The following is a 13,312-nucleotide window of genomic DNA, read 5'->3' on the forward strand; positions in this document are numbered from 1 at the left end:
TGATAAACTGATCCTGCTGCGCCTCTATGCGTGAAAATAGATTTTTAATGACACACTGATGAATGTGGATAACGTACAGTACAAGGGCTTGTCCAGTAATGATTGATGAATAACAAATGAGCGAACAAGCTAACTCTCATGGATTAATGCGGCCAAAGAAGTTGGCAAACTGTTTTTTTCAGGGGCTGTTAAAAGGAAATTGTCAGTTTCAGTGGTTGTCGAGTGAACAGGGTCATTCCACCTGACAGATCCTGTCAAGGCACAGACAGGAGTTTTCTATTTTTAAAAGAAATTGTATTTTAGTTTCATTCACTTGTATTGGAAAGATTGTTAGGGTGACTATTCTGTGTTTGATGGGTTCAGTTTAGCTCTTTTTTGATACTCAAAAAGCAATGTGACGGAGTCAGGAACGAGTCAAATAAGCGCGAGAAACGCAGAAAGCAAACGCACCAAGTCTGTCAGTGTTCTGCTATTTGCCTTCATCTCATCCCAGCTTTATGTTTCTTCTATATCTTTAACATTCGTATTGTGACCTTAAATCGCTTCATTTTGTTACTATCACTATCATCTGGTGTCTAAGTTGCCTAAATCTCCTCCAGGTGTGTGTCTTCAGTGTGTGGCCTCTTAAGCAACATATTGTCCAACAAATCCTGAGCTATCTGATCTTGGATCTAAGAATCCTAGATCCTGAGCTACTTTTAAGCAGTAAAACTGATAAATAACCCGACACTTTGTACTGCACAGCCACTGAACCTTACTGATTAAATGGACAATGCTTCACGTAAAGAACCTGCTGATTTAATCAAGAACACCATGGTCCAAACCAAGGTTCAGGTCTTTGTTACATTTGATCCAGCTAGTTTTGGTTTCCCTTTGCATTTCATAGAGTGGACTAAAGAATTCCGTATGACATCATTTGTTAGGTTCACCATGCGTTACGCTACCTTTACTCAACATTGTTCTGTTTGTAGATGAGCATGCGCCTAACATATTGTCAATTCTGCTATTTTATTCACTAACACTTAAAATAAATGTCACTCTGTTAGTCTCGTTCCCTGTATAAACATATATACTAAATGTAATAGTCTGAAGGTCACAATCTGCTCCCATTCAGAATGGACAAAAGTGTTTTTTGGTACAACCACTTGGCTTTGTGTCGCTTTGCTGTGTCTTTTCTGACATGGTTTTAGAACAGTTCCCACCAGGATGACATTGAGATGCTCGGTAGCAACGAACTGAAGAGGCATGACAAAATGTGAATGGAAAAAACTAGGGCTGAAGATGAGAAATAAACACAAGAAGCAATGAGGTGAAAAACGAGGAGTGGAGGTTGTTGCGGGTGGAAATCAAAGGCAGAAGGCGTCGTTCTCAAGTTAAAATTAAGCAAGTTTATTCAGAGGTCACAGGTCAGGAAACTGCGGTGTCTAGCAAATGAGCATGCATGGTCCACTGATCCTGTACAGGAAAAATGGCAGTGAGGCAGAGTACGCAGAAAGCTTATATATTGATACTGGGCATGATAGAGGTCCTTCTTCGATTGGGATTGGTCGGATCTCGTCGGGTCGTCCTCCTGGCGTCGTTTGGTCCTCCTCCTGGCGTTGCGTGATGACGTGCAAGCCGTGTTGCGGTTACTAAAGTTCATGAGCATATTGCCTCGCGTGTGCGCTTATTTTATGTGTGTGTGAAGTGAAGTGAGGTCATAGAAAACTGTGAGAAAGGCATGAAAACCTCTAGTCTAATCTGTCCGCTGTGTGTGTGTGAGGGAGTCTCAGAACTAATATAATGAAGTGATTCATGAAGCCAGAGGTTTGAAAACCTGTTATCTGTCCGCTATGCCAGACTCCCTTTTTAAGGAGTATGAAACATTCTGAGGTTGAGAAGCAGGAGAAGAACTATGTGTTATGTTTGTGTGTTTACGCTATGTGTATCTGACTACACGTTAAAGTGTGTGTATGTGTGTGAACAGTGCTGTATTGTCAACAAGGTGAAGCAGAGAGATTTTGTTAGAATCTAGATGCCATTTAACGCTCTTTAGCTCTGCTTCTCACATGGCCATTAAACAGTAAAGTGAATGTGCAGCTCTTCACGCTGGACTCCTTTTTCTATTTGGATAGGTTGGAGGCATTGAATACTGTAGTGCCTGTGTACAAACAGGCTGTTTTATCAACATCTGATTTAAAAAAGGAATATTCTGTCATGTCAGAACAATCTTTTGTTTTCAAAGGAATATGTTGTAATAGACTTAATTTCTCTAAATTCTTCCTGCTCCCCTCTGTCTTCTCTCTCCTTTAACTTATTTGTACACTTCCACTTCCCTGCTCATGTCTCATAGACTTGAAGAGATTTGTCAAGTTTGTTGATGGTCTTCTGAACATTTTGGAATCCTCAAATTATTGTAAGCACACATTTAATATCATAGTTGTTAATATGTTTTATTATATTCAATTAAAATGGGAATTTACCCAACCTCACTGACCAACCACATGAATTTCCCATATGGTTTGATGTGTGGAGCCAATATAACTTCAGTTGTGAAACCAATGGGATTAGATGGGATCTGATAGGAAGAGGAAACATGTTTGTTTTACATTTATTCCATATGTGATTTTAAAATGTTATCAGACGTAATATCCATATGCTTGTACTGTGGAGGCAGAACATATCTATTGACTGAATACCCTTTGAAAAGTGATTGTACACAGCAATCGACTGGCTCCACTGTCCTTTTCAGATGCAAGCTTCCTGAAAATGCTATTTTCAAAGCAGATGGAATGGATTTTGAAATTATCAACCTGAACTCTCCCCGTCTCAGCCTCTCCTCCACCTCCACCTCCTATGAGGGACTACAAAGAAGAGCTGCAGGTGGTCCAGCTCAAAATGAAGGCAGAGAGAGAAATAGGGCAAATGAAGGATGAGGTGATCAAGCAGCTGCATTCTGATAACCTGCATCTGCAGCAGCAAATGGCTCGCTTGAAGGAACTCCGGAAGCTACAGGTGGAGAAGGAAGAGAACAAAGACGACCAAACAACTGGTAAAATTACCTTGGATCGAATTCAGAAGAGGATTCTAACTATATTCACACCTTGTCTGTTTTTAACAGTGAAAAAGTGTTAACAGATCAGTGCAGAGGAAAGCAATTACATTTAATCAGCATGTGATAACGTTATTTAATAGACAAGAAGGGACATGTTGACTAAATTATGAAATGAGTTTAATATATGGCCCCAAACATCCCTTCAGTGTCTGTCACACACCACCCCAAGCTAAATAATTTATATTTAAGAGGTGCATCTTATAACAATGGGTCAAATTGAATAAAGGTCCAAGTCCATCAAAATAACTAAGAAAGAGTGGTAAATGATGGGGACTATTTTTTATTGAAAATTAAAGATTTTAAATTTATAAAAAGAATGGGAAAAACATTTGAAGACAGAGTTTAATCCCAACGGGACCATCCACACTATCACATTCCAATAACTGTTTTAGTAAACACTGACGTAGCTGATTTTAATGTTACTGTCGATAATGATGTGAAGCTAAAATCAACAAGGAGAGTTTAATTGTGTAGCGCAACAACAAGACAATTCAAATTGCTTTACCTAAAATATTAAAAACATCGTGACAAATTATATAAGCAACATAAGACAATACCTAAAAGTAGCATTTTAAAAATAAATAATAGGTTAAAAAGAAGATGAATACAGAATAAAAAAATAAAAAAATATAAAATAAGAACTGAAAAGGATAAGCATACCGTCAGCAGTTACTTAGCAACAATCTGTAAAGTTTGGGTGATATATTAACAATTAAAATACCGTTTAAAAAGTTTTTGACTATAGGTCCCAGCCCCTGTCATGTTTTCAAAATCAACCAAATCAAAATACATTTTAAACCTAAATCCCACTACATTGTACAGTTGTTTATAATTTAGCACACTGTGTTTACTGGGCAGTGTTGAGTAAGTATTGATTATTTGCTGCAGAGCCAGCTCACATGCAATCTCAAAGGTTTATAGACGCAAAGAAACACGAATAGATTCTTATTTTCCTTTGTTCATTTATTTTTTTTCACTGCTGGAAGGAGCTTGAGCAGAAAACTTAGCAACTGACTCACTGGAGGAAACTGCTCATTATTCCTCCCATGTGCCTTCAGGAGATTTTAAAAAATTATTAAAGACAGAATCGATACACACTACAAGTTGTCTGAATCCCTGTCAATTAGAGGTGGATTTAAAAAAACAAAAACAATACTGCCTTAAGCAGGAGGTGAAAACCCAAGGGCTTCACCCTTGAATGTTAATGAAGACTTTTAATGAACAAATGTGGTTTTGTTACATTTGCATTATAGGGGCATTATTTCCCACATCAGGTCAGCTCATGTGTATTTATGCAGAATGGAAATGAAAGAAAATAATCTACTCCAGTTCTTTTTTCTATCGATATCACCAATTAAAATGAGCATGAAATGACTAATTGAAATGCATACAACGATCAACAGGAGTCTGTACTGCTATCTTCTATTATTTTACTGTTATTATATTTGAATGCATAGAGCATTAATTAGAATAAAAACTGCATGTTTGTGTTTCACTTTCACGGTTGAAGGAAAGAGAATGGAAACTTTCCACTGCCACCATTGGATGGATTCCCACAGTATAAGGGGAAAAGTGAAGGTAAAACTTTGCTCTTCCACATTGATGACAACCTATTTTCCTCACAGAAACAATATCAGTTTTAAAATGTCTCAGAAACACAAATCACAAAAGTAGCGATACCATACTTTTTATGTTGCATGTTGTCAGCACAAGTCAGAGTTTCTCAACATAGTTGGAATGTGATATGAGGTAGAGCAGCAATCTTCAACTGTAGCTCATCGGGGGGGTTATTGTGAAGCTCTTCTTGCTTTAACAGCCTGTTTTATTTTGGACATTTTGACCTGAAGCTGTTCTGCTCGTCACTATATTGACATTCTTGTGGCCATTATGGTTTGCTGTTGCTCCACTGGTTGAAGGAGATATGGAAGACTGATCCCTGTTATGCAATCATGCGAGGTACACAGGTGGTTTAAATTTCACATAGCACCTGCTCAGCAACACAATGTTTATGTTTACGCTTGGGTCTAACTTGCCCTCGCTTCCTCTCCGTGTTGTGTTGAAGATTGAAACGTGGTTCCCTGGGCTTCCAGGTCGATCCTCCTCTCCAGCTCAAGCTGAAAAGTCGGAGGTAAAGACGAGGCCAAAGAATCCGAGACGCCATGATATTTGTGTGTATGCGTAGTGTTATTTTTCTCTGTGTTTTTTATGCTTGTAGCTTTTACCTAATTTCTATACAAGCTTACACACCCAGAACAAAGGCCAGACAATTTCACTTGTCACCACAACACCTGGCATATTATTGGTTTTGGGGAATTTTGACAAAAAAAAAAGAGCTTAGAAGGAAAAATCTGAGAGCAGACATTTTAAGCGTGGAGAGAAGCACAAGGAGAAGAGCTGAAGCTTCTGTGCAGTGTTCAACAAACAAATATATCTGAGTAAGCGAGTGCAAGCACCCTGCAGTTTGTGCACAAGCAGAGCTAATGAAACCAAAGCAGGGGCTGTTTGAGTGTGAGCACAGGGTGTTGAGTACTCAATATTTATAATTATTTATCAGCACTAAAGTTCAACAAAGTAGTGAATTTGTGTCTCGTTGATTTTTGCAGGCAGGATCTGACCAGGCTGTGGTAGAGACCAGTCTGGAGGGTTTGTACTCATCTCTGAAAAACAGAGTCCAGTTTTTGATGGATTCACCAAAGAATTCATAGTGTGGATGAGATTTGGGTCGAGGCCGGATGCTCTCTCTCAGCCAAAACCAACCTCACAGAGCAAAAAGCCAAACACGCAATGTTTACCTCCCCATTGATCCTGTGAACGACTGTTTGATCAGCTCTGCTCTTCTTAGTCTGTGGTGCTCCGGCACTCTTCCATTCCAGATATGCAGTTTAACATAACAATGGTGGCAGATTTTCCACTTGAAATTCCTGGAAATTTTTCAGTGGGTTTTCAGTTTGATACAAGAGCAAACAAAAGACTGAAAACCAGCTCTTCATCATCAGGGTCTGACAAACATCTAATCAGTAGGGATAACATACAGGCCATTGATGACGCTAGACAGATGGGGCCGAGCTCACAGCCCTGTAGACATGAATAAACGGAGAATGGTAATGACTGGATTCTGCCAAACGACTTCTTCCTCTCCCCAGATCCTGCTGCATCCTGGAGCACTGACAGACGAGTCAGGTTTTAGAACAGCAGACGGGTCCTTCAGTGGCGGCCCCCTTGGAGAACTAGTCCAGTGGAGTGACTTTATCTCCACACTTCACATCCTCGGTCCCCATCTTCACTTTTCTGCCTCTATACCTGATCTAAAGAAGTGAGGGCTGCACACAAGAAGAGCCTTTTGTTGCAGACGGCTGTCCATCAGGATGCTGTTGTGAAGTGAGTGGGGGAAGACAAAATTTGATTTAAACAAGAGGTTGTGGATGAAAGAATAACACTGTAGTATTTTGAAAGTTATAATCTGCTCTTTAATTTCCCCTTGATTGTTTTTTGTGTATTCAATCTAAGTTTGTTTCTCTGTCTCTTAAGTTTTCTTGGCATTAATGAAGTGGGTTGCCCCTCTGGTCAGTCAAAATCAAAAACAAAGCTGATCTATGCGGACATCGTTGGTCTCAGACAGTTTCAGGAAGTACTTCAGAAATCCTGGATCAAATAAAAGTGAGTATCCTTATCTTATAAATCGGATGTGTTTGTGAGATTGACTGAGACAATGTGTCACCTCCCCCTCCTCCTCCAATATTAAAGAGAACCTGTGGTCGCCCTCAGTTGTCATGAAAACTCAAAGGGGTTTAGTTTGGGCGATTGTTAAAAACATGGCAGCCTCTGCAGACAAGACCCGAGGTAAATATACAAGTATTAAAATATAAAGAATGTAAATATAGAGTATTTAAATATAAAGTATTTAAATATAAAGTATGTCAATATAAAGGGTCCATTCTAGGGTAAAGAAAACAACAATTTGTACAATTTCAGCCTCAGATTTTTAGATCACAAATTCCTGCTGACACTGACTCATATAGCAACAGTACTCTGTTCCATATACCTCATGTTCTATGAATACACATTGAAAAACATTCAATTTATAGAGGAATAGAATAATACAACTTACAATGAAGCGAAACCGCAGGATTTTCTTGGCCCCTCGGGTTGTCAGGACGGCTTCAATGTACCTCGGCACGGATTCTCCATCTCTGTACGCTACAGGAGGAATGAACATCATTCTTTCAAAGATACTGGATCGTGCATTCTGAAGCTGCATACTTAGGTACAGTGTAGTATCCATGGAGCCTTCACTGAGGCCTGATATACATGTTCCTGGGAAGAAAACCATAATTTGTAGTCAGGCACACTGCAACAATTGTGTTATTCTCGTCCATGTAACTCAGTGGCCAAATGGCAACAAGGGGGCTATATATTGTTTGTTAACTTGCCAGATTTGAACCGTTCTTCGCATCATTTCTTTCACAGCGTAGATGTTCATTTGGCTTGAGATCAGATGAGTGTGGAGGCCTGAGGATTCATATCATTTTTAAAATCAAACATCCATGGATCCCCTCACACCCCTGGAGGGACATTGTCATCATGGAGACAAGATTCATTTTGATAAAAAAGCGTTTTACGATAAAGGTGATCACTCAGCCAAATCATACCTTTGGAAGGAGAACATTGGACACATTTCACTGCCACCTGGATTTGGGAGATAACTATTAGGTTGAAGAGAAAATTGTGCAGATTGGATTTGGTTGGAGTGTGTGGAATAACTGTATCTCCATGTAGTCTTAAGTCTCATGTATGAACATTTCTGTAAATTGAATGAAATGATGTGTGGGTGGGGAACAGCATGCGGCTGCACCTCAACACTCTAATACTTTGATCTATGGATGTATGTTCTTTTCAGTGTGAAATTCAGCTGCACATACTGAAGCATTCAAATCGTTCTACACAAATCGTAAAGATGTGGTTATTTCCAGTAATGCAGTAGATGGTACTGAGTGGCTTCAGTTAACCCTTACATACTGTAACATACCTTCAAAGTACAATTTTGAAGTACAGATCTATTTAGAATGTATCAATAGTATATATGTCATTGATAGATGGATCATTAATCCTTTATTAATCTTTCAGAAAGCAGGGAGAGTTTATTTTTTTGGGTTTTCACCGTTTTGCTTTGCCATCTTACTTTTATGATCTTATTTCTGCTTCAAGTTTGAAAGAACACGACCGATCTGACGTTCCTGTGAAGAATTGAAAACTTGGCTGTGAAGCAGAACACTATGACTCTACATAACTGATGCTCTCGTGGTCGAGTGGGAGCAAATCCCAGCAGCTGCTTTGTAAAAGCCTTTGATTGCAGCATATTAATGCGAATGCTCCTGAAACGCAATGTTCAACAATAATCAGATGTGATGTCCAGGCGTCCGCTTGCTCTTTTGTTTCGTTGTAGAGGATGCGTTTTGATAATGGAGCTACAGGTTGTACATGTTATTTCCCATTAATTGCTGTAAGTGTATTATAAGTGGGATGTGTTTGTGTGTCCATCAGATGCATTATGCGTGTGTTGGACACTTTTAGCACTGAACCAGACTTCAATCATGCAGTTTGGGCCCAGAAGCAGAAACTTAAAAATCCCTTTGGTGGCTTCAGCCTGACCCTATCGCAGTTCTGCACCATGTTCCGTACGTCTTTCTTCTACATAATTTCCTTCTTTGTTTTATATCACAGGTTGTATATAAAGATAGACGATGTGTCTCCTCTTCCTTCTTCTATCCAGAAATGAACTGAGGCTCCACTTCCTCATGCTAAATCTCTTCTTATATTTATTTTCTCTTGGATAAATCCACTATGTTACAGAGTATTGCATTTCTCTCTGCCACAACCTGGGTTTGCACATTTGATGTAGGCGACTAAGTAAAGACATGATCACAAAGCATGAACTTAACATTTATCTGCAACTATTGATAAGAGGAAGTCTGAATCATCCAGACTGCTTTCATATAAGAAAAGAAGACTCAGACAGTTCAAGTTCAAGCAGCACATTCAGCTGTGAACTTTCCATTCAGACACCATATCTGCTCTGTGTCAGTTGTTTAAGATTCTTCTGAAACCAAGTGATCTTTCCTCTGAGCTAGCCTTTACCAGGGATTTACGCAATAAGAGAACCAGAAAAGCGACAATTTGTTAGGTGGCTCCACCACACAATACTGAGCTGACACTTTAAAAGACACTGTTCTGTGCAGGGAATTCATTCATTTAATAACTTAGCATTGTTTATCAGGAAAAAGTCATACACTTTCTGAGCGTAGAGACAATGTGAAGTAGTTTCCTGACATTGTAAGGATTTTATAAATTTAATGTGGATAATTAGCTGGGTATATTAAGTTTTTTGAATTCTATAACAGTTGAGGAAGTTGTTTATTGGTTTGTCAGCAAGAGTTTGCAAAAAACGACTGAACAGATTTCATGAAACTTGGTTGAAGGATGGAACACAAGCCAAAAAAGAAGTAATTGGTTGGTCCAGAAAAAAAGGAGCACATTTCACTTTCACATTGCAAATCATTTCTTTGGGCATTTTCACTAATTCATGCGGGAATAATAAATGGATTTTCATTATAACATATTTTTTGGGAATCAGGCCTTGGTGGAGGCAGCTGCTTTACTGCTGTGTTTACTGTACTGTGCAAAGATTTGTAGGACAAAAAGTAAAGTAGCATAGTTTCAGAAGTAACACCCATGAATTATTTTTGATAATTACCGAATTTTATACATAACTAGTTCATTAGTCAAACTATTATCTGGTGTAAGGAGCCCTTGGCTTTAAAACATCTACCCACACACGCCTGCACACCGTATTTCAAGATATTTGGAAGGTAGGTGGGGTTTCTTCTGTGTTTTACATCTGTTCAATCCCAGACTGATTCCATCATGATGGGATCAGATTTATGTGGTGACCAGCCTATCTGCTACTACTTATTCATTTTGTTGTAGATCGCAAGTTGTTTGAAACTCCGGCTGAATGTTTAGTGTTGTTGCTGCGGAATAACTTGTGGACCAGCATCTGCATGAAGACTGAGGATCTGATCATCTTATGTGCCTACAATGTTTGCACAGTACTATATGTTGTTATATGTGTAAAAAGGGATTTCCAGCAACACAATTAGATCTTTGCTTTGAAGGATTAAATTGTTATTTGCATTGCTCATCAATATAATATATTCTGTTCATGCATCAGTGTACAGTAAGCAGCATTGCATGTTTCTTCATATGTCATATGTTCATCATGTCATGTTTGAATATAATTAAAACATAATCTAAATGAATTTGATGCCTCAGTTTTAAACCCTGACAACCCTTCTTATGTCTAAAAGCAGGAACTGTAGGAGCATTCATTTCTTGTGCTGGTGTTGTCTGGCACCTTGTGGTGACAATTAACAAGTGCATGTGCTCATCATACATAGTATAAATATAACAGATGTTGTATACATGTGTTGAAACCTGTTTTTATTTTATCTGCGGTCTGTAGGTTTTTGTGGGGCTTTCCTTCCCATATAAATGCCCCACCCCTCTGGACACCAATGGCCGTGCTTTCCTGAACCCGAGGTTGCACCCCGCACTGAGCAGCTGGAACTCAGAGTTCCTCAAAGGAAAGCCCAACATCAGAGAAGTCTGTGTTCATGTTCCAAGCTGAGACACTTCCTTTGATATATTATTTAAAGATATTAGAGCATTTTACCTTTGGTGGAGTCAAACCTCAGTGAAATGAGCCAGAATTAATCAAATCATTTTCCAGGAAGATATTTTCTGACAGTTGATCAGTTTGTGTTGTAGGTGACATCGCGGAATCCTGACGTTGAGGCCACAGGAGAGCTGTACATTTGGCTGATGGAAATGTTCAATGAGACAGAAGTAGAAAAAGCTCTCACTGCTATTCTCAATCAAAGTGTAAGATTATTTCCACTTGGTGCCTCATCCACTTGTTTCTCAAACAGCAAAGTGAAAATACAGGCTCCGTTCGATGAAAACCCTTCCTCACTTTGTCCTTCACACAATTTCTCCATCACCATCACACTGAAGCAAAGCTATTTGCATCTTAAACATTCTACTTCAACCTTTCAGATTGAGCCCTACCTTCCCTATGTGTTCACGTGTGAAGGGATGCTCCAGAGGCTCAGCGTCCTGATTGAAAAACAGGTTGGAGCCTGTCTGTATAATTGCCAAAACGATGGAGAGGAAATAGATTTATGATTAGAAAAAGATAGATGGATATATTTTTTGCTTTAGGACTTCTGCTCCAGTCCAGGTTGTGAAGGCGGAGCCGGGCATTTCCTGTAAACAGGCGTGTCAGATGGTGGGAAGGATCTGTGAACCTGCGCTCTTCCCACAGCTCAACAGCGTAAAAGATCTTGCTGAGTAAGCTCACACACACACACACACACACACACACACACACACACACACACACACACACACACACACACACACACACACACACACAGAGATTTCTATGTTACCATTGAACTTTTTGGAATAACAATAGATTAGATATATAACTAATCGTATTAGTCAAAACCCACCTTAATTACGTCTTTTATGCAGAATTCCCCCAATATGTGTACACATTATTCACTAGCAAATGATATAGCTCGTTCTTTTTGCCACAACTTGATAAAAGGATGTTTAATTTCACTATGAGGTGCCCAGGAAACATAGAGATAAGTTTAAATTTCAAGACGTTGCCTTCAAGTTAAACCTTACTGTCACACAAGTCTTTCCATTGTCTTTCACTGTCATGATGAGACCTTTTGCAAATATATACAATAAATATCAGGTAAATTAGAAATTGAAATAGAGGTTATAGTAACCTATCTTGTGACCTCGTTTTTCAAGACATGGTGTAGATTGTCAAACATCAGAAGTGTCCGACGGTAACCTGGTGTTTCCTGCCCACAATGGTACCAAAAACTGTCTGTTCCAGTCTAACCCCCTGCTCTTCAGCTGTGTGAGATCCAACCAATCCCTGATTCCCATCTGCCTCTGCAGAGACTACATTAAAAAGCAGAAAGCCTCGTACAAGGCATGTGTCTAACAGCTTGTTATCACTCGCACATACACTTTCACACATACAGCGCCACCGGAGAAACTCTGCAGGATCTCGCTCCTCTAACCTGACACGTCAATGATGACACTCAAACTACACATGCTCAGGTCGATACTTGCCCAGAATATCCTCCTGCAGAATTGTTTGGAGGTTTGCATTCACTGGAATGTGACAAAGAAATATCTGTGTTTTTAACTGCTGTAGTTTGGTACAATAAATATATATATTATATTAAATATGTTAAATCCAAGTCTGATGCATTTAAAACATATGTCACTCTTCTTATCTCCGACTAAAATACACAGATAGAGTTTGCAAGTTCTGCAATTCAAGGCAAATTCTATGCATTAAAAAAACAACACTCAAATTTCAGACATATTTATGGGACTGATGTTTATGAATGTGTGCAAATACAAATCTGGATCTAGTGAATTTAAATGTGGGACGGAAATCTTAATGTGATACTTGAAATACCATTGAATAGTGTGCATACAAGTTATACCTGTTTTATTTTTTTGTAACTTTATTTTACTTTTCCTTAACTACATCTAAGATAATTGACTAATGAAATTGATGCTCCATGTGCTAGTTCTCAGTGTTGATTGCTACATGTCACCCAGTTATATAATCTAGGTCCACACTTTCCTTTGGAGGTTGACCCTCCATGACAAACACACAAAGACTCAACAGCATTGATGAATAAGCAGGATAAAACTTTATTAATCAATAAAACTTCGCTCTTTGACAAAGAAATATCATTCATTTAAATAAATAAATGGTGTTTACATCCTCTGTAATACCACTGATATCATTACTGTACAAACAGATAAATAATGACTCTGTTACATAGTCAGCCTCATTGTCACTTCAGTTACATATGTGTGTGTGTTGTATGTGTGTGTGGCTGCAATGCTTTCGTAACCACTGTAGCTGTTAGGGGTTTTTAAAAGCCCATGCAAAGCCTATAGTAACAGAGAAGTGGTTTCGGTATTGCTATCATAATTGATTTTTATTAAATGAAGTGAAATGATTGGGTTTGATGTTGATGCCTTTTCTGGTGCAATAATGATAATCAGTTCATTCATCGATACGATTACAATTTACACAAACGTCAGCAGAGCGGA

General features: G+C 38.8%; 1 pseudogene; it reads left to right on the plus strand.

Annotated features, from left to right (window-relative positions):
• Nucleotides 1–813: 813 nt before the first annotated feature.
• On the plus strand, nucleotides 814–12,176 carry LOC133021288 (alpha-1,6-mannosylglycoprotein 6-beta-N-acetylglucosaminyltransferase A-like; annotated as a pseudogene).
• Nucleotides 12,177–13,312: the final 1,136 nt, after the last annotated feature.

The sequence above is a fragment of the Limanda limanda genome, chromosome 16, assembly GCF_963576545.1.
Source record: "Limanda limanda chromosome 16, fLimLim1.1, whole genome shotgun sequence".
Classification (NCBI taxonomy): domain Eukaryota; kingdom Metazoa; phylum Chordata; class Actinopteri; order Pleuronectiformes; family Pleuronectidae; genus Limanda; species Limanda limanda.